Raw genomic sequence first — 20,853 nt, forward strand, 5'->3', positions numbered from 1 at the left:
TATAACCTATAAAATCTTACCCTTTGAATTTGCTGAAATTTTCTTTGCAGCCAGTAATATGATCAGTCTTCATAAATATTCTGTAGACCCATGAACTATAATAAAAATTCTTTATATCAGGAATGTAGGGTTTTGTTCATTATTGTGTTGGGGAACAGCATGCCACAAAAGTTAAAAGCAAAGACTTCAGAGGAAATATGTCTGCCTTAAAATCTTAATGTACCATGTGAATATTAAATTATTTAATACTCATAAAGTATTTAAAATAGAAATTAGCATATATGAATGCTATGTAATTAATTGTTATATCAGTTTGAAAGAAATTAGTCACTTCATCTGTCCTGATTTCTGTCTTTCTACAGAATTGTCCAATATGTTCCAAAGAGATATATTGGATTAATATGTACATTTTTCATACTTTTGAGGCTGCCTTGTGGGTTAAAACATTATTCTGGTATGATTTTTAATTAGATTTTAAACTATTAAAGTGATAATATTTGAAATGAAGTACTTCCTTAGCTTTTCTTTTCTTTAGATTTTCAATGCTCATCTTACTTCCTTGAATTTTTCTTATCTTCATTGCTTATTTTTTACACAAGACCACACAAAATTAAAAGTGCTTTGCCCTTGGTAAACTTGGTCCCAACCTCATTCTTCCTTCACTAACTTGCCTTCTACACCAGGTAGTATATAAATAACCATTCTTGCTATACTGTAGAACAGCGGTCCTCAAACTTTTTAAACAGGGGGCCAGTTCACTGTCCCTCAGACCGTTGGAGGGCCAGACTATAGTTTAAAAAAAAACTATGAACAAATTCCTATGCACACTGCACATATCTTATTTTGAAGTAAAAAAACAAAACGGGAACAAATACAATATTTGTATTTGCATGTGGCTCGCGGGCCGTAGTTTGAGGACCCCTGCTGTAGAATGCTAGCTTCCTTCAGAGATGTTCAGGGAAGACAGGGTAGCCTGTGTAATCAGATTGGACTAGAGGCATGCTCCCAAATGGTGTTAAGTGTACTGAGTGCAACAGGCCATTCATTTTTACCATTTCCAGAGCTCTTCATTATTTTTTGTAGATCTAAGTTTCTGTCTCATATCAGACTCCTTCTGCCTGAAGAAATTCTTTAGAGATTTCTTGTTGTCCAGGTCTGTTGGTCAATAAATGCTCTGAAAAGTCTTACTTCCCTTTATATTTAGGAGAACTTTTCTCTGGGTTTAGAATTCTGGGTTGGTGGCTTTTCTCCCTTTTAGTGTTTTAAAGTTGTTCCTACATAGTTGTTTGGCTATCATGGTTTCTTAGGAGAATTCTGCTGTCATCTGCTGTTGTTCCTCTGATCATAGTGTGCCTTCTTTCATCTGTCTTCCTTCATAATTTTCTGTTTAGTTTTTGACATTTCAAATATGGTGTATCTAAGAGGATATTTTTTTGTGGGATGGAGAGGTAGGAATTTATTCTGTCTGGTATTCTGTCAGCAGAAGGTTTGAGAACCATGAATGGATCTGTAGTTAGATGTCTTTTATTAATTTTGGAAAATCATAAAAAGTGTCTATTATGACAGAATGTTATTTTTTATCCTGTTTAATCATTTTACACTTAAATTCCATCTTTGCTGATGTTAATATTTTCCTTCAGACATTTTTACTTTTACATCTGTCTCTTTTCCCTCTTTTATTTCATCACACTGGCATTTAGGTGAATTTTGTGTCTGAAAGTCCCTGCTATTTATATATTCAGCAAATATTGATTGAGCACCTACTCTGTCTGATACTCTGTTTTCAGCATTAGTGTATAAAATAAGATCCTAAACTCAAAAATTCTATAGGAGGAGACAATAAATAATGCACATAACAAGTAAGCAATTAATAGTATGTTAGAAGTGCTAAATGCTGTGGTGGGCAGGATATAGTGAGATGTGTAGGATTGGATTGTAAATAGGGTAGTCACGATAGGCCCCATTGGGAAGATGACATTTGAATTTAGATTAAAGAAGGGAGGGAGCTGGCCATGTGGACATCTGGAGGAAAAGTATTCCAGGCAAAAGGAACAGCCAATACCAAACCATATGGTGGAGGTATGCCTGGTGTGTGCAAGAAAAAGTAAGGCAGCCAGTGTGGCTGGAGTCTGGTGCTAAGGGGAAAGTAATAGATTAGGACTGAGAATCTTCATGGATTTGGCTATAGGGATGTCATTGTTAAATGAGCTGAGATACACAGTTTTGACCGAGTGGAAGTGCCATTTTCCTCACTTGGTATGACGGTGAATATACTTAATTCTCCTTTTTCTCTCTAATTTGTTTATCACTGGTTTGACTTTAGATTTTCCACTTCCTTTTTCCTCATTTTTACCAGTTTGATCATTCCTGGGGCAGGCTATCTTCAGGCTGAATTCCTTGAGTTTTCTACTGTCCAGCCCTAATCTCATTTCCACCTTTGCCTGGCACACGAAGAGGCAGGTATTTTTAGCTCTTCTTTCCTGCAGGCCCTGGACACCGAGGAAAGAAGAGAACCCTGTGTGCTGTTGGCCAATGTGTCAGTCTGAACAGGAAACAGGTGCCTCTGTCCAATCAGGTCATTGGAAAGAGCTTACTAAAGAGGTTTTTCCCAAAAGTGAGCACAGGGATAGTACAATCCTTGGTTCTAGTGAGAGTGTGTGTTTGATGGGATGGATGGAGCCATTATCAAGCAGGAGAAGAGAAGCAATGACGAGAACTCTGAAAGAGCATGTGCCCTGTCAGGAAATTAACCTCTTCATTAATATGGAAGGGAATTTAAATGTGCACAGTACACCATGTCCCTTCCCCTAGAATTCTGTGCTTCTCTATAGCATCAGCTTTTCCAGGTTTGTGCATTGCTGCCATTCTTTCCTTGAAAGAAGTGACCTGTGACCTGCCCTCCCCACCCAAGAGGTTCAGCTCCATCCTAGACATGAGGAAAAACCCTTAATCTTAGAGAATTTACCTTCCAGTTTATTATATAAAAGACAAATTAGTCTGTCTCTGACTTTGGACTGGTGCTTATAATTCACTTTTGGTTGCAAGAAATTAACAAATCCAGCTCTGGCCCGTGTTCTCAGTATTGGAGTGTCAGCCTCGGTCTCACACCGAAGGGCCACAGGTTCAAGTCCCAGTCAAGGGCAGGGTTGCAGGTTTAATCCTGCCCTGGTTGGGGTACATGCAGGAGGCAACCAAATGATGTGTTTCTCTCACATCAGTGTTTCTTTCTCTCTCTCTCTCTCTCTCTCTCTCTCTCTCTCTCTCTCCTTCCCTCCCTCCCTCCCTCCCTTCCTCCCTTCATCCCTCCCTTGCACTCTGTGTAAAAATCAATGGAGAAAATATCCTCTGGTGAGGATTAACAAAAATAAAGAAACAAACAAACAAATCTAGCTAGCCTAAGAACATCACAGATATATTACAGATATCAGGCATGCCCCCTTGCACACCCTTCGGAGATCTAGTTACACTTGGCCTGAAACCCCATACCCCTGCCCATGGGAATTCGGAGGCCTCAGTGCGACCTCTGGGAGTTCCTGGGTCACTTCCTCTGCTTCTCCTGCCTCCGCACTCCCACATCAGCATGGCCTCTGCGAGTTCCACTTCTTGTTCCCTTGGCTTTTATGCGGAGACATGTCAGCAGTCTTCCCAAACATCCCTTTGACTTCAAGCGTTTTGTGAGTATAAGGACTTTGGCCAAAGGTCACTTTTCATTTGGCCTCAGCTCACTTTTTCTCATTCTTCAGTTTAAGGAGTACGTACTGTGCTCAGGATGAGAGAACAAGTAAGGAGTGCACCAGCGTTAGTTGCTAGTGTGTTTTCAGTGGAGCCAGGGAGAAAGAGTGATATGAATTCTTTTCTAGGACGGGTAAAACAAAACTCAGCAGCTCATCAGCAACTCCAAATGGACAAACCATCAATTTGGTAAACCTCCCTCCATCAAATTCACAGAATAACTAGTGGGTTTTGTCAGCTCCCCTGTCTCCTGCACACCACCAGAGATCCATAAGAACTGTGAGTATGAATGGTGGCCCTATGTTTCAGTGCAGTGGCCATCAGAAATAAGTTGTTTTCTATTTGTGAAACCATTATCAAAAATTCCAGGCAATATGACAATCTGTGTAATGGGGAGTGATTTTTAAAATATTTAATCATCATTACAGCACAGGCATCAACCAATCAGAATAGACCTGACCAATCAGAACAGATATGAGGAGTAGAGACCTGGTACAGTCCCAGCATGGACACCAGCTGAATAGCTACCCTGCCTGTAACCCCATAGCAACTCTGCATTTGTACCCAAATTTGTCTATTTCCCTTTCCAAACTGTACTTTGTTCACTCGTGCATTCATTCAACAAAGGCGTTATTAAGCTTCTTCACGGGTTCTCCCAATCCCTCTCATTTCCTTTCCCATTGTCACTCACATAGGTATTTTCTCTGATAAAAGTCCTTGCATGTTTAATCCCATCTCAGCATCTGTTTCTGGTAGGATCCAGACTAACCCCTAGTGATGATGTCAAGATGACAGACAGCACAGCTTGCTTGTTACATTTGGATCCATCCCTGTATCACTACAGAGAGTAACTTCATTGCCGTTACTTGGGCATGCGCATTGACAGACCCTGATTTCTGTTTCTCACTCTGTCCCTCTTTCCATCACACCAGTGGAATCCTAAGGTTTCCTGATGAGAATCCACTTCTGCTTTTTTCATGAAATCTCACGTGATCATTCCAGGGGTGGACCGTGGTGCTAACAGAAGATAGCCATTTAAGCAGGAATAAAGAGGGCGGGTGGTGTACTAGTATGGGTTCTGTAGAATGAAGAGATTTGTACGAGGAGATTGAGGGACAGGAGGAAGCAATGGTAATCAGTGTGGAGAGTTTGCTTGGAGAGGACTTGCACTTGGGACTGGCCTGTTGGTGACCCCTGGCACCTGGTTCCTGGTTCCTTTATTCTAAAGAGATGCTACCTTGAGATGGGTTGAGGATAAACCAGGAACCTCACAGATCTTCCAACTTCAAGTTCAAAGGTGTGCGATGAGGAAGGAACATACCTAACACAACTGCTGTCCCCTCTGCCCAAACCCACAGCTACAGGACATTGAAGAGGAAACATGGTGCAGCTGGCTTGCTGCCAACTCACACCACAGTTGTAGCTTCGGGTTTATGGGTGGGTGGATCCAGGTGCAGCCGAATCACTTAGAAGAACTGGCTTCCTGGGGAGACACTTTAGTGGGAGTGACCAACATGGCAGTGTGAGCATGCCTGTGTAACAAAGCTGCACCTCCAGTCCACTTCCAGGGGAGACTCAGGGAAAGTGGGAGAGGACCGGAAGGGCAGCCTCTCCTCCGGCCACATGGACCGTGCCACTTTAGGGGTACAACCTGAACTGGAAGAACCAGTCTGGCTGCCCTGGGCTGATGGCTGGCACTGATATTGACAAAGCCCCATATTAAGACAAGACAAACAGGGAGCCTGGAGATCTGGGGCCTCTGTTCCCAGACCGGTAATAACACTGCTCTTAGCACTTCATAAAGGTTCATTGAATCGAGCTGACTAGATTGAAAATAAAATGCAGGCCTCTTCTCAGACCTGCTCCTATCCTGGGGGCATGAGTTCCTGCTGTCTCACCTGTTCTCTGGGGCCCTTGGTTGCATTGAAACCAGCATCTCCAACTCAGGATTAGTTGAGCTACTCAGTGATGGGGACTCCAGGGAAGGCCATGATGATGGCAACCCCGAGGTCTCATAATTCACAAAGGGTAGCAGGAGGGGAAGTATGTACTACGCTGTGATCCTCTAAACTGTGAACTGGAAGTACAGCTCCCATGCTGAGCTTGGGAGGAGATGGCTGCTCCTAGGGTTGGAGTTACCAGACCTGGACAGGGAGAAGCCCTCCCTCCACACCATCTGACCCACATCCACTGCTCCACCTCGCTGGCCTCATGACCACCAGGAATTCTACCCTTGTTCACTTCAGACACCTCATCATGGGTTAGCGGCAGGTGCTCATGCGGAATTCACCTCTATTAAGGGCTGGAAAGGAAAGCACCCAATCGGATTCGTTGTCCAACTTGTAAAGGAGCATCTTCCTCTGCTCATGATGTGAGAAAAATGAAATGAGCTTTCTTTTTAAAAAATACATGTTTTTTTAAATTGATTCCAGAGAGGAAAGAAAGAGAGAGAGAGAGAGAGAGAGAAAGAGAGAGAGAGAGAGAGAGAGAGAGAGAGAGAGAGAGAGAGAGAAACATCAATGATGAGAGAGAATCATTGATTGGTTGCCTCTGGCACATCCCCACTGTGGGGATCGAGCCCGCAACCCAGGTATGTGCCCTGACTCAGAATCCGGGAATTGAACCATGACCTTCTCTGGCTCACAGGTCGATGCTCAACCACTGAGCCATGCCGGCTGGGCAAATGAACTTTCTTTTGCTGAGACTCAGTTAGCCAGAATCTGACCAAGGGCCGTCTCCCCATTAATGTGAGTGGTTTTCATGACATTCTTTCTTTAGTTCTCTTTGACTAAGGAGAACGAAAGGACGGCTCCTTGGCAGTATCCCTGTTGTTGAGGGCCTGCCCTCTCTTGGATGGAAGCGCAAGTTCCCCACCTAGAAAGTTGGCTTCTTTTGTGCTTCTCACACCGAGGAGGCCAGTAACATGATCCTCCTCTTGCTTTTGCATTTTCCACTCTATCCCTTATTGGGACATTTTTTTAGTCACTTTATGTTATTAGTTATTATAAATTTTCAACTCTCTCAGGAAAAGTTTGAAGAAGTTGGGCTCTTAGGCCTGGACACAATACTCTGCTGAACAGCAAGTATGTGGAGGGTTGTTGTGAGGAAAATGGTAATTCATCCTTATTCACTGAGAACTGGAGACACAAAATATAAAATTAAATGGGATTTAGATCACATACCACTTAAAAAGCTTATGAGGTGTACTGACATTGCCAACTCCAATTTAAAAGAATTTCAATTCATCTAAATACATATGTTACTGTCACCTGAGAGCACAGATGTTTTTCAAGTTGCTCTGTCAAGGTGCCAGCCAGTCCTGGTGTGGGCACAAAACTCTGGAAAGTAGTCTTTCTACCTGCTCACAGAACCCGCCTCCACAATGTGAAAATTGTAGCACTGTAAGAGACCTCAGGTTCTCTGGGCTGACATGCACATAATCTAGAGCAGGTTAGGTCCTTGTTCCCATGGGCCTCCTCCTCTGCCTGGCCCCCAGGGCTGAGGACCAAGAAGAGGCTGAGAGGGCCACTGGGACGATTATAGGCTCTAAGTCAGGAACTACACTCCAATGTTGGCTCCATCATTTATGAGCTGGCAAACCTGAGCAAGTACTTTTTTTTCTTTTTTCTTTTTTTCCAGAAAGAGGAATGGAGAGGGGGAGAGAGCTAGAAACATCAATGATGAGAGAGAATCAATGATTGGCTGCCTCCTGCACACCCCACACTGGGGATGGAGCCTGCAACCTGGGCATGTGCCCTGACTGGAAATAGAACCGTAACCTCCTAATTCATAGGTTGACACTCAACCACTGGGCCATGCCAGCCTAGCAATCAAGTACTTTTTAACAAATTGGAACCTTTAAATGAGAAGGTACAAGCTCACTTCCTTCCGTCATGCAACTGCACTGCACCACTTCTTTTATGGTGATTTCCACCCTGTGCTTTAATCGTTGGTCTTGACCTCTGCCTCTCTATTGACTATGAATGTCTGAGAACAGATTCTTCTCACCTTTTTCACTGACTAGGATATTAACGGTGCTTAATAAAATTGTAGAATAAGTGAGTGAATGAATGAATGAATTATGGATGTTTAGATAGTAGTATTATTGTGAAAACTGGGCCAGGTCCTGAGGATCTGTGAAAAGCCATGTTCCCTGGCTGTCTGCAGAGGAGACCGTCTTTAAAAAAAAAATACAGTCAGTAAAGTAACTGCATGTGGAGAGCACAGGGCAGACACAGATACCTGTTTCAGGAAGTCAGGAAGGTTCTGTGAAGGAGATGGCATTTGAGCTGAGCCCTGAATATGGAGTAGGAGTTTCCAGGCTGCAGTAGTAATACCTGAGTCTCAGGTCTGGCTGTGACCAGCTGGTCATGTTGGACAAGTTACTTTACCTGTCAGTGACTCCGTTTCTTCATTTGTTAAGTAGAGTTTGCTCATGGGGTTTCTGCCAGGATTCTGTATGAGAACATAGACGAAATGCATGACACCAATCCAGGCAAAGGAAAATAATAAGTATTAGGATGGTGTTGCATGGGGAAGAGCCAGAAGGGAGAGGCTCTGGTTGTTCTGGGAACCAAAAATAGTCAGGTTCTGGGGGTTACCCAAGGAGGGGTGCCAATAAACTGCACCTCTCTTTCCCACATGGGTTTGAAATAGTTTGAGAAAATTCAGAAGACTAATTCTGACGGCCAAACTATCACTTTTAAATGGTAATGGCTAAGTTGGAGAACAAGGCCTAAAACAAGGAAAAGCAGAGCTTAAAGGCACAGACTGGGCAACTCTGGGTACAGCAGCTTCTCACACAGAAGCCTGCCCAGCAAAGAGTCAGCCTGGAGCCGCTTAGGGAAAGGCTGGCTCACGCTCACGGCAGAAAAGGGAGGGGCAACTGTGAGCTTGGCCAGTTGTACTTTCCCGTTTTTCATCAGGGACTCCTAGGGCAGCGTGAGTAACGGGTGGGGCATGGTCAGACCTTGCTTTGGAAACCACTTTCCTATGGAAGTGTGGGTGTGGGGAGTGCTCCCCTTTAACACACCATTACTAGGGCTTGGGGCAGGGGTGGGCAAACTTTTTGACTCGAGGACCACAATGGGTTCTTAAACTGGACCGGAGGGCCGGAACAAAAGCATGGATGGAGTGTTTGTCTGAACTAATATAAATTCAAAGTAAACATCATTACATAAAAGGATACGGTCTTTTTTTTTTTTTTTTTTAGTTTTATTCATTTCAAACGGGCTGGATCTGGCCCGTGGGCCGTAGTTTGCCCACGGCTGGCTTGGGGGCTGGGGGTGGTATTGTGTCAATAGGGAGGATAAGGCGATGTCCATGGTGTTGGACAGGCAGGCAGGAGCAACACAAATGAACTGAAGGTGGGATGCCCACTGAGAGGAAAGGAAGAGGCACTGGCTGGATTGCCAAGGAGGGTGGCAAGTGCAGCTGGCAAGGCCGAGCAGCCCTAGCGACACTGGTCGTTGTGCCTATAGAAAGAGAGAGGGCCAACCATGGTTCCTCCAGGTCATTAAGAAGCTGAGGAAGCTGACAAAGAAGCGGGATCTGGGCCAGATAGGCCTGAAGTGACAACAGTAGAGAATGGCTATTCTTGGGCCATCGCCAGGAGTCCAAGAGCCAGGGCTCACAATCAATTCGGAAAAGAAGGCAAAGTCTGAGTAAGGGAGTGAGAAACTTGAATAGTTGAGAGAATACAGTAGAGAGTAGCATTCTCAGATTCTTTTGAAATGGAAAATTTTGGGATGATAAAAAGATCCAAGAGGTGGCGCTGAGAATGGTCAGCTCAAGAGGAGTAGAGGTAAATGTCCTTGTAGTTGAGGAGGTGAAGGTTGCTGGATGGGTCATCTCGAAGGACATGGAAGCCCTCAAGATGGGGCCAGAGTTAGCAAGGAGGATGGTATTAGGTCAATTATAATGGAGATAGCGATAGAGATGATACAGATAGAGATAGAGATAGAGATAGAGATAGAGATAGAGATAGAGATAGAGATAGAGATAGAGATAGAGATAGATATATAGGAACCAATAAAGAAACAAAGATATGACAACCTCCAAAATAGCTACAACTATCACCAAAATATTGACGAACCTACCTGGTTTACATAAGAATGGAATTGTAGAAACATAAATATATTTACAGTTGTGGAATATAGACAATGATAGAGACAGCAACAATGAAGTCTTTTTTATTGCTATGATAGATAAGTGTGCTGGCCAAAAATGCATGTAGTAAACCTTCACATACTCTGAGCCATCTCTAATAACTGAGGTACTCCCTCTACCCACAAAAGTACACAAACCAAAGGAATATCTGCTCCTAAATCACATACCCAAAGACTATCCTAGAAGCTCACCTGCAAATCAGGCAACACACAGGCTGCGAGTTTGTGGGGGAAATGCAATCTCTTCCCCATACATAGAACCAGATGGCATCCATCACATCAGCTGATATTTGTGATTATTACTATTTTCCATAATAGCCCTTCAGGGATCTGCTTCTTTGCATCATGTTAAATACTTGTAATTAGCCAATGAAAGATTTGGAGCTAAGCTAGTTTTTAAAAATAACAACACTGAGAAACTGAGGCCAATGTAATGGAATGTATACCGTAATTCTATTCTCATAATGCTAAATACTTTCAGCCAAAGATACTTCTAGAGATGCCTTTTATTAAAAGCATATGGCATATGTTCACTTTTGTTGTGGCTTCCAGTCTTCTTAGACAACTCTGCAAATAAGACATAGGAGGAGAGCGAACAGGGCTTCCAAAAAATGATTCTGACGAATCATGAGGCATGGGCTTAGCAATGTGTTCATTGCCAGGGGGAATCCTTGAGACCGCCAACCTTCATTGTGGTGATTTAGAAGGAAGGAGCTTTGAAAACAGACCTCCTTTCCCCCGTTAGATTTCCCTGTCAAGACACATAAAAGAATTCAAACTAATCAAAAAAGTCCAAGTGAGCTAGCTGGTTAACTAGGACAGGCCCAACCTTGAGTTCAGAGAGCTTTCTAATGCATTCCACCTGTCCCTCCAAGAAACAAAGGGTACAGGGTACAGTGACTGCAAAGGAGGCTTACTTCTAAAGAGAATGACGCTTATATGGCAGCCGAAATGGCATATCATGGAATTTTAGCTTGACACTGAGAACATTGTCACTCTTAATAAATCACCCCATGCCCAAGATACTGAATTTCTTTTCTTCTTACATGTTTTAAAATCTGTTTAATCATCATGAGGGAAGCAGCCAGCAGCACTATAAAGACCTAAGGCAGCCAGTCCTTGAGCCTCCTTATAATCTGGTCCCACCTTACCAACCAAATTTAGCATGCAACGGATCCTCTTCACCTCATCAGGATGGACACTTCATTGTCTGGTCTCTCCCCTCTCCCCACACCGCACAGCTTCCTCCCTTACACACAAAGTCTATGATCACCCCTGCCTCCACCTATAGTGCTGCCCTGCCTGGACTGTTTGCCCTCGTCACCACCTCTCCAAATCCCTCCGCGTCCCATTCATGTTCCATGTTCTGTGAAGTCTTCTCTAATGGCACCAGCCAGTACCAATCTTTTCCTTTCCTGATTATCCCTCCCGCTTCCTGTCAAACTAAGGATAGAAATTGCACTGTGCTTGGACTTACATCTTGAGGTTACCTCTGAGTTCAAGGGCACCATGCCCTTTCAGCAATAACAGTGAGAATAGTAGGGGAGGTGGGAATGGAGTAGTGTGTGTTTAGTATTTGCCAACCACCTTGGCAGTGGTTCATATTGGAACTTAAGGTTACGTTGTCTCATGTCATCCAGTTGTATAGAGTTCCATGTTCTATAAAAGATGTCAGAGAGAATTACAACTGATCATTCTGGAAGGGCCCCTCAGGCTGGCCCTCCCTTCCTGGGTTGGCTTGGTAGGCTTCAAAAAGATGATTTCAAATATGCATCAGGGGTGATGGATTTCCTGGTGTTTTTTTCTCATAAATATATATATATATAATAAACCAGATTACTAATTCAAATGGAGACATTTGGACAAGGAGTAGAGTTCCTTGGAGACATTTCTTCCCAGAAATTACACTCCCCAGGGCCACTTCTTCAAGGCACTTCCTTCTGAACAGAGGATGGGAAAGAAGCTTCAGAGTGTCCAGGAAGTTGCCCAAGGAGCATGACGTCAGAGCCTTCCTTCCCTTTCTTTCCAGAGGCTGAAACTGCTCTGGCCCTGCCACTCGCTGGTTGTGCTGTCACTAAGCACATTGTCAGCCGCTCTGTGCCTTGGTTTCCCCAGCTGTAAATGCAACTAGTAATAGTACCTAACCTACAGGGTTGTTGTGAAGAGTGCTTAGAAAAGTCAGAAACACCTGCTAAGCACGTATTCAATGTTAGTTCTTTAGGATTTTTATTTATACCTTTTCACCAATACTTCAGAAATTCCCTTTCCATAAGAATGCAACAGCCCTAGGAGAATAATGAAGCCCTTATTGATTTTTTTTAAAATCGTTGAAGAGTGTTCTAAATCCAGGAGTACCAAGACCCATCTCACTTGGGATGGCTGATGTGTGAAAAACTTTTTTTTCTCCTCTTCTTTATACACAGTACCTGGGAGTGAACTCTACTCCTGGTCCAATTCTTGTTCTGAATTTGTATTCATAGACCGTATGTGCAGATGTCTGTGTGGATGTGAATATCGGAGGTGGAGCCCCACAGCTCTGAGGCCCTTGGATGAGCATTATGCACCATCACTCCCCACACATTCTTTTCCTCTCCAATCCTCCCCGCTTCCCAAACAAAAAGCCTGTCTGTGATTCTCTCTCAAGCAGGACCCGGGGCCCTTGGGAAGAGGTGAGGCATGACTGACACACAGGGAAGGCGGGCTGTGGCGCAGGCTGCTGGAGGGTAATCTTCTAGATGATTCATCGGGTTGGCAGACTCCCCTGCCCCTCCTCTGGTCCCTGGAAAAACCCTGCCAGAGAAGGAGGAGGCTTTGTTTTGCAGATGTTTCTTAATCCAATATCAAACTGGAGGAATGGTATCTTTTGCTGAAAGACCTGCGTATAAAAGGTCTTGCTGCCTTCATCTTTGCTGTCATTGTTTTAAAAATAAAGGAGTAGCCCCACCTAACTTTCCACTGGATAAGACCTGAATGGGGGATTTTTATTTTAAGCTTCCGACTCTGCAAAGCGCACCCAGAGCCCAGGTGGGGAAGGGAGCTTGCGCAGTCCGCAGAGGCTCGGAGAGGAGCCAGCTCTCCTGCAGGTGAGGCACCGGAGCCTGCCCCGCACCCTGCGACCTTGACTAGAATTTCCCTCTTTGCTCCCAGCTTGTTTTACAAGGTATCGAATGACTGCCCGCGTCTAGTCAATGTCAAGGCCAAGGGAACGAATCAAGACCTTTCGTCCTCCCCTCCCCTCCCCGCTCCTATCCCCCTCCCCCTTCCCATTCACCCTCCCTCCAGCCCGCCTCCAAACCACAACACCGATCAACCAACCCACTGGTCTGAAACCCTCTGAAGTAGTACAATATTAGAAACTGTGGAAACAACGCATTTCCAATATCAGTAGGAGAGGGAAAAGGGACAGAAGGAGACAGAATTGGGGGGAAATGGGAATTCAACCTTTTTTTCTTTAAGGGTGGCGGGGGGGGGGGCGCGAGAGAGAAGAATAAATATCTCTGGGCAAGCAGGCCTTCCTGAGGGAAGGGGAACCCACCATTTCCCCAGGTAACACATTCCAGAGAGGGAACAAATTGTCTGGAGATGCTGGACGGGGGCCACGGGAATACACAACGTTTAAACCCAACCATGGGAGTTGTTTACAATCCTCTAGAAGATGCCAAAGGGTTTACCAGGCGGGGTAATGGCTCGCAGCTGCGGTGCTGGCTGGGCGGTACCTTCCCCGCCTTCCCTGCAGGAGAAGCTGAAGCAACACCGTGACTGGCCCAGGGTCACGCTCCAAGCTCCAGACAGAAATAGTTCTGACTCCTCCCTCCTGGCTCGAAGCAGCAGACAACGCTGCCTTATTACTGCGCTATCATTCGAATCTGAATCATGTAAATGGCCCCTAATTGCAGGCCTATAGTGAACTGTAGCCCTGTGACTCTAACTGCCACGGAGCTGAGGTGGGGATGACAGACTCCTGAATATGGAATTAAAATGCTGGAAGGGGTGGGGGCTGGGAGAAGTGTTTGCAAACTTGACTTTGAAACTGCTGACTAGTCCCACGTTTAGGCGTTGTTTTTTAATGAATTTCAAATGTCACCTCCAATTTGTTACTATGTTGAAACAGAGAAGCACTTGGGGTTCAAATGAATGCCATTCAAAAGGGCATATGGGGGTGAATCTCAGCTATTTCCTAAGACTCCATCTTCACACTCTTCCTTTTTAACGCCTACTATATTACCGCCTCATTTTGGTGTTTAAACTTCCCCTTTAACTCTTCTGTAGGAAGCTATGGGGGAGGGATAGGTAGGAATGGGCCAGGGGAGCAACCAGGTGTATAAATTCAGATCTGTCCACGGGGCTGGTCACGTGCTGTGCTCAGGAAAGAAAGTACATTCCAGGCAGCAAATTGCTCTAACTGATTCATTTGTCCAGGCAGAGACGCCACCTACCTGCTTGCAGGTATTCAGGTAAATGACAGGTGGGCGGGACCTACTGACTGTTTCAATAGCTAAGGTCCCAGCAATGTTTTATCTGTCGAGGCTCCCTGTGATGTCACACATTTCCTGCTCTCCACCGACCAATGCCCTCCTCCTTCCTCTAGGCACCTGTACGCGGAGGCTCAGGCCGGTCACAGCTCGGGCTGGGCTGCCCGGGGAGCTGCTGGATTCACCTGCACAGCATGAGAGCTGCGGGGCTGCTGCTTTGAGAGGCTGGGCAGACACTTACCAAGGTGAGCTGAAACCCTCCATTTTCCTCTCTCAGCATTTAGACCCCTGGCCCCAAGGGATCTGAATGAGGAATTGGAATGAAAACTACAAGCCTCGGGTGTTTGTCCCAGAGGGAGAAGCCCTTTTGAGAGAGAAGCGCAGAGGGATGCCTTTGCCATTTTGGTTGCACAGGCAAGTCCTCCCAGGACAGATATTTAATCCCTTTTGCTTCTCTTAATCAGTAATCCAGCCTCTGCTTGTCTGGGAAGTTGATCTGATTTTTTTTTTTTAACCCTGGAATGGAATAGAGACTTTTGAAACTTAACTCAAAGGTACAGACCAATTCAGCTGGTCTAATGGGGGTGGGAAGGCCAGCACCAGCTGAATTCAGAATGGCTGTATTTGCTTTATTTTGCCGAACTTTCTGCATTCATCACACCAGAGGCAATTTCAACCAAAAGCTGCTCAACGTCCTTAATTGCTCCACCCCCCCCTCGCTGAAATTTTTTCTCAAGCAGATAAATTCTGTTCCCCACTCAGACGCCCTCTACTCCAGTTTCCCTCCCTCTACAGTGCTTCTCTTTTGAAAAGTCTACTGTTTTCTTTGTTCTTTGCTAAACACCCTTTTAAAAACCACTTTGCTATCTGGTTGGAATTGTTTACATTCACCTCTGGACTGGCTGCCCGTTGACCCTTCACTTCGGTTAAAGTGAAGACTATTTCCTCTTTGCTTACAAGAAGGTAACTTCAGGTCTGCCATTTAATTTTCTGGCACTGGTCCACTTTTTCTTTCTCTCTTTTAGTAGCAAATATACTGGGGAGATTGTTCTGCGGGGACCTGACATTTTTACAAGTAATTTTACCTCTAGGATCCATTTTGGTTTTCCTAGTCCTGAGCACGCAGCCGTTACTACTTCTGTTCTTGACAGTCCCCTGGCCACACGCGACAGTGGTTAGAGTAGGAAACCGACCATCTCCCAACACAGTTCCCTCCGGGGATGAGCTGGGAACTTGGGAGAGAAGTCCACCTGCTAGGGGGGCATTTCATTCATTGGTTGTTTTTCTGAGATTTCAGTCAGCAAATATGTTTGCAAAAGAATAACTGGTGCCCTGACTGGTTTGGCTCAGTGGATAGAGCATCGGCCTGCCCACGGAAGGGTCCCAGGTTTGATTCCGACCAAGGGCATGTACCTTGGTTGCGGGCACATCCCCAGTGAGGGGTGTGCAGGAGGCAGCTGGTCGATGTTTCTCTCTCATCATTGTTTCTAACTCTCTATCCCTGTCCCTTCCTCTCTGTAAAAAAATCAATAAAATATATTTTTTTTAAAAAAAAAAAAGAATAACCGGTGAGGAATTATGCTCCTCTTTACTCACCCAGGAACTCAAAGTGCATGTCAGTTCTTCAAAAGCATAAATTGAAACAAGATGAGAAGTTTGTTTTGTTTTTGTCTCAGTTGCTTCTCGACACTGAGAATCCATCCTGTGCTGGTTGCCAATTTCCCTCTTACTCCTTGTAGTAAGGGCGTGTATTGTTCTTTCCCACCTTTGTGTCTATTCTTTCCCCTGAGTCAGTGAGTTGAGTGGTGGCCTCTGCTTGTCCCTCAATGGTGTTCTCACTTGCTCCAGAGTTTTGACAGTAGAGGAGAGAAAAAAATCTCTTGGGTCCTGAATCTTCTGGATAAAACATGTCTTTAAAGTCATAAACTTCTCCCACAAGATTACCATGGTTCTAGGTTCTATGCACAGTAATTAATTTATGATTGAACAAATCATTTCATCACTATATGTCAGTTTCTACAGCTACTAAAGGAACAGAACTATGACTACCAGGTCCCCAGATATAAAAAGAAACAATGACAGAGACTAGGGTTAGTCAGGGTCAGGTTACTTAGAATGCAGTAGATCTCTTGGAGAATTGGCACGTAAGTATTGCCCAGAGGGGTGGGAAGAGCCACCGTGGTTCCCTGCCTGTAGTGACTCCACCCCTTGGTTCAAGTGGCAATAGGGCCTGACTGAAAAAATGTGCAGTCTCTTCCATTCATATCCTTGAGCAAGTTACTTAACTTCTCTGACCTTCAGTTTCTTCTTCAGTAAAACGGGGATACTAATCCCTATGATGATAACGTAGTCGTCAGAAGTAAATGAGACAGCATGGAGCGCTGAGCGGCAAGGTCTGTGCTAGGTGGGGGCCAGATGAGGGCAGGCCCCTCCTCCTTGAAGGCATCTCCGGGGTTGTTCGAAGGGGATTGTCTGACCCTATGGAGATAAAAGATCTCTGTGTTTACAATTGTTAGGAACCCTGATCATTCTTGTTATGGTTATTAATTGTAAGTAATTAACATCAATGTTAACAGATCAGAAAAAGAAAAACAGGGTTATGGTTATTAATTGTAAGTAATTAACGTCGATGTGAACAGATCAGAGAAAGAAAGCAGGCAGGAGAATGCTTAAACTGTGTCATTAAACAGCCAGGCAGATTGGTCTCTGCCAGCTTCGCAGGCCACTGCTGTCCCCCCACCTTCCCCAGCTCAGGGCTCTCATCCCACGACAGACCTATAAAATGTGGTCCCCCAGAGGTCTTCAGGGGATGTATCCTCTTGTGTTGGCTGTAATGGGACTTGCAGGCGGCCCTTTCTGCTTTCAGCTGTGCTATTTCCAGGGCAGATGGGGTGGGTGCTTACTCTCCTCCAGACTTGTAGGCAAACACCCGTAGCTGCAGTCTGGGTGAGCTGCCTGCCGGGTCACTGGCAGAGGAGGCAGCTGGTTTGGAGCCTGCACTGTCCTGTGAAAGGAGAATTTGTGAATTCTTTGGACAGGATTGTCCCCCTCATGGAATATCCTCTGCCTTTCGATGACCTTGAGTCATTGCATAAAAACAGGTGTGTTCCCAGGTCCCTGGGACCTTCTGTAAGTCTCACCTTATCCTGAAAAGATAAGGCAAGCTTTCATCATTCAAGAGCAAGGGAACAGCCTAGTTGATTAACCACAGGGTTTTATAACCCTGAGCCTGCTACTAGCTTGCTTAGGGGACCCTGGAGAAGAACCTCAACCTCTCTGCCCATCAGTTTCCTTGTCTACCTTTTCCTAAAAGAGGGATGCTGAAATGGTATACTTCACAAACCACCACTGTCCTCTCACAGAAGCTACATGGCTGCACACCTAGGGAGGGGAAGGGTAGTTCAGACTGACAGCTGAGGGTTGGGCAATGCCTCACTAGGGCATAAGAATCTTATTTATTCCTTTCTGGGTGGAATAGTGCCACTGCTTTAAAATAGTGGTCTGGTCTCTGGCATCAGTCTGCCTGGGTTCAAAACACAGCTCTATCACATACTGGCTATGTGACTTGGGATAGGTTACTGACCCCTCTTTATGTCAGCTATAAAACAGTTACTGTGAAGATGAAATGAGCTGAAATATGTCAAGTTTTGGAGTAGGACCTGGCATAGTGATAGCTATTACTAGTATAAATTTATTGAAAGGAAAGCATAGTAGGTAGAATCAGACAGATCTCGATTTGAAGCTGGTTCTGCCATGTAAATTACTAAGCTAAATGAGTTTCTTAGTATCTCTTTGTCTCAGGTTCACCATCTGGAAAATGGAATAGTTACCAAACCCAGTGCTGTTGTGAGGAATAGTTGAAACGATTTTATGTAAATGCCAAGTATATAGTAAGTGCTCAATACATCTTAACTATTATTATATATTATAGAAAACATTTGTTCTATTGGTCAGAGTTAGGCATCTTAGGTCATGCCTAGTCTGGATATAATAATGATACAAACAGTAGTGCATTGGGGGCCAAAGACTGAGCAAAACAGATTTCCCGAAAGGCCCCCAAAGGCCCAGAAGGAAAACCTGTTAATAAAGATTATCTTGTTTATGTTGGAGTTCCAGGGCAGGGGAGCTGCCAGTGCCATGCCTGGTCTGTGCAGAACTGAGGGCAGGAGGACTCTGCGATATAAACAAACAGTGGATCCTTCTGGGGTAGTGATTCCTGGCTTCCTGGCCCCTTTTTAGATTTGAATTCCTCCCCTAGAGTAGAGAAAATCAGGTCTGCAAAGATCCTGACCACTTACAGAGCCATTCTGTAAGATGTGGCCAAGAGAGGACTATGAGGGAGGCTCCTCACTGCCATAGTATCAGACTTCCAGTGGTTACAACTATTCCTGATATTTATGTGCCCGCATCACAGTCTCACTCTCATGTGGGTGGCAAGTTGATTGTCCTCTGACAGGGTGTCCAAAGTATTGAGGACTTCTGAAAACTATTTGGTAGGAAGATTATGTCACTCTTCTAGGTCAATGGGATTTAACTATTTACTATCCCCAAAGAGTAAGAGTTAACTTGGAAACCATGCAAGTTTCTAAGAACAAACACTTCACTGAACTGAAATCAGAAACAGCGAATGTTGGCTGCCTCCTGTAAACCTCTTACATTCACCATTTCCTCGTATCTCATTTTGAACCTGTGACTTATTGTTCAGTTACCCAGAGACACAGTTCAGATCAACAATAAGGAAGGATTTTCTAAGAATTAGAGTTGTCCCCAAATCCGTAGGTTGCCTTTGAGGAACTGCGTTCCCTGTTGCTGAAGATGAGTGTTTTTGGTATATTAACGCCTGGTGTCTGTTTGCTGAATGAGTGAATGAATGAATGGATTTGTGTTTCTTTAACAGCACATACACTCATCTGTAAATAAAGATTCTATCACTGATCTGATAGTATCATTTTACAAATTAAATGAGAAAACACATGTAAAATACCTAGCACGGTATCTGGTTCCTAGTGAACTGCTTATTAAATAGTAATGGTTATTATTTTATTTTACGTTATATGCTAAAAAGAAGGGGGGAGAATAGACTCCAGCTTCAAGTAGAGGGTTGACAAGAAATTTGCCGTTTTTATTAGAGTCTCTTTATTCCAATTTTCTTCATCCCTGCCCTTCATCCTCTGCTTTTCTAGAAAACCCACACCCCCTGCTCCAGGGAATCACCTGTCTTGACATGGTAGACTGCCTAGTACTCTTCTACCAGTGGCAGGAATTCTGTCCCAATTAACCAGGGCCATTTTTCGTATATCGCTCATTTGTGACTTGGAATGCATGGACTTAAATGCCATCATTATTTTCCAGTGACTCTTATTTGCTTCTTGTGTTTGATGCATTTGTCACAGGGACACCAAAGAGTCCACCAACAGCAGAGTGGAAGCTCTCCAGGAATTCTCTTTAATGGCCTCTTGGCACCGTGCATGGCAACAGCATCTAAGTATGTAGCAGCCTAAGTAGCTGCCACCCCCAACATTTTCTGGATTCCTGAGCCATGTGGAGAAGTGCTGGGGTGCCTCACTGGGAATGTTCACCCCACTTCTGGGGGATTCCCCTGGAAATACATAGCCCCTGTATTATTTTCCTAGGGATGCTGCAACAAATTACTATAAGCTCTGTGGCCTAAGTCAACACAAATTTATCTTCACACAGTCCTGGAGGCCAGAAATCAAGGTGTTGGCAGGGCCTTGCTTCCTCCAAAGGCTCCAGAAGAGAATCCTTCCTCGCCTCTTCCAGCTTCTGGCGCCTCCAGGTGCTCCCTCGCTGTGGCTGTTTAACTCCAACCTGCCTTCACATCACCTTCTCCTCTCGCCTGTCTTTTCTTCTGTCTCTTAGAAAGACACTGGTCATTGGATTTAGGGTAAAACAGATAATCCAGGATGATCTCATCTCAAGATCCTTAATTACCTCTTCAAAGACTATTTTTCTAATAAGGTCACATTCACAGGTTCTGGGGTTTAGGACATGGATATAACTTTGGGGAGGAGGGCCATCATTCTATATCCTACATACCTGGACTGACATGCATACGCACAGCCCCCTCCCACTACTTATAGAGAGATTCCTTGTTCGCTTGGACACTGAAATACTGGAGAAAATATAGGCAGCCCTTGCTGTAAAAAGAAGGAACTTCTACCATTTGCAAAAGCATGGATGGACCTGGAGAGCATTATGCTAGGTTAAATAAGTCAGTTGGAAAAAGATAAATATCACATGATCTCACTCATTTGTGGCATATAATGAACATAAACTGATGAAGAAAAACAGAGACAGAGACAGAGAAGAATCCATCAGACCGTCAAACCTCAGAGGGAAGGCAGGGGAGGGTGGAGATAAGGGAGAGAGATCAACCAAAGGACTTGTATGCATGCATATAAGCCCAACCAGTGGACACAGACAACAAGGGGGTGAGGGCATGAGGGTGGGAGCTGGAGGCG

At 44.6% G+C, this 20,853-nt stretch overlaps 1 protein-coding gene across 1 annotated transcript in view; it reads left to right on the forward strand.

The window, feature by feature from the left end:
* The first annotated feature begins 14,426 nt into the window (after window positions 1-14,426).
* LNX1 (ligand of numb-protein X 1, E3 ubiquitin protein ligase) overlaps window positions 14,427-20,853 on the forward strand; it is a 111,979-nt gene continuing 105,552 nt past the window's right edge. Inside the window, exon 1 of the mRNA XM_015560095.1 lies at window positions 14,427-14,616. The gene's annotated coding sequence lies outside the window, so the exon portion shown is untranslated. The remainder of the gene's footprint in view (window positions 14,617-20,853) is intronic.

This window comes from Myotis davidii, unplaced genomic scaffold (assembly GCF_000327345.1).
Source record: "Myotis davidii unplaced genomic scaffold, ASM32734v1 scaffold173, whole genome shotgun sequence".
Lineage (NCBI taxonomy): Eukaryota > Metazoa > Chordata > Mammalia > Chiroptera > Vespertilionidae > Myotis > Myotis davidii.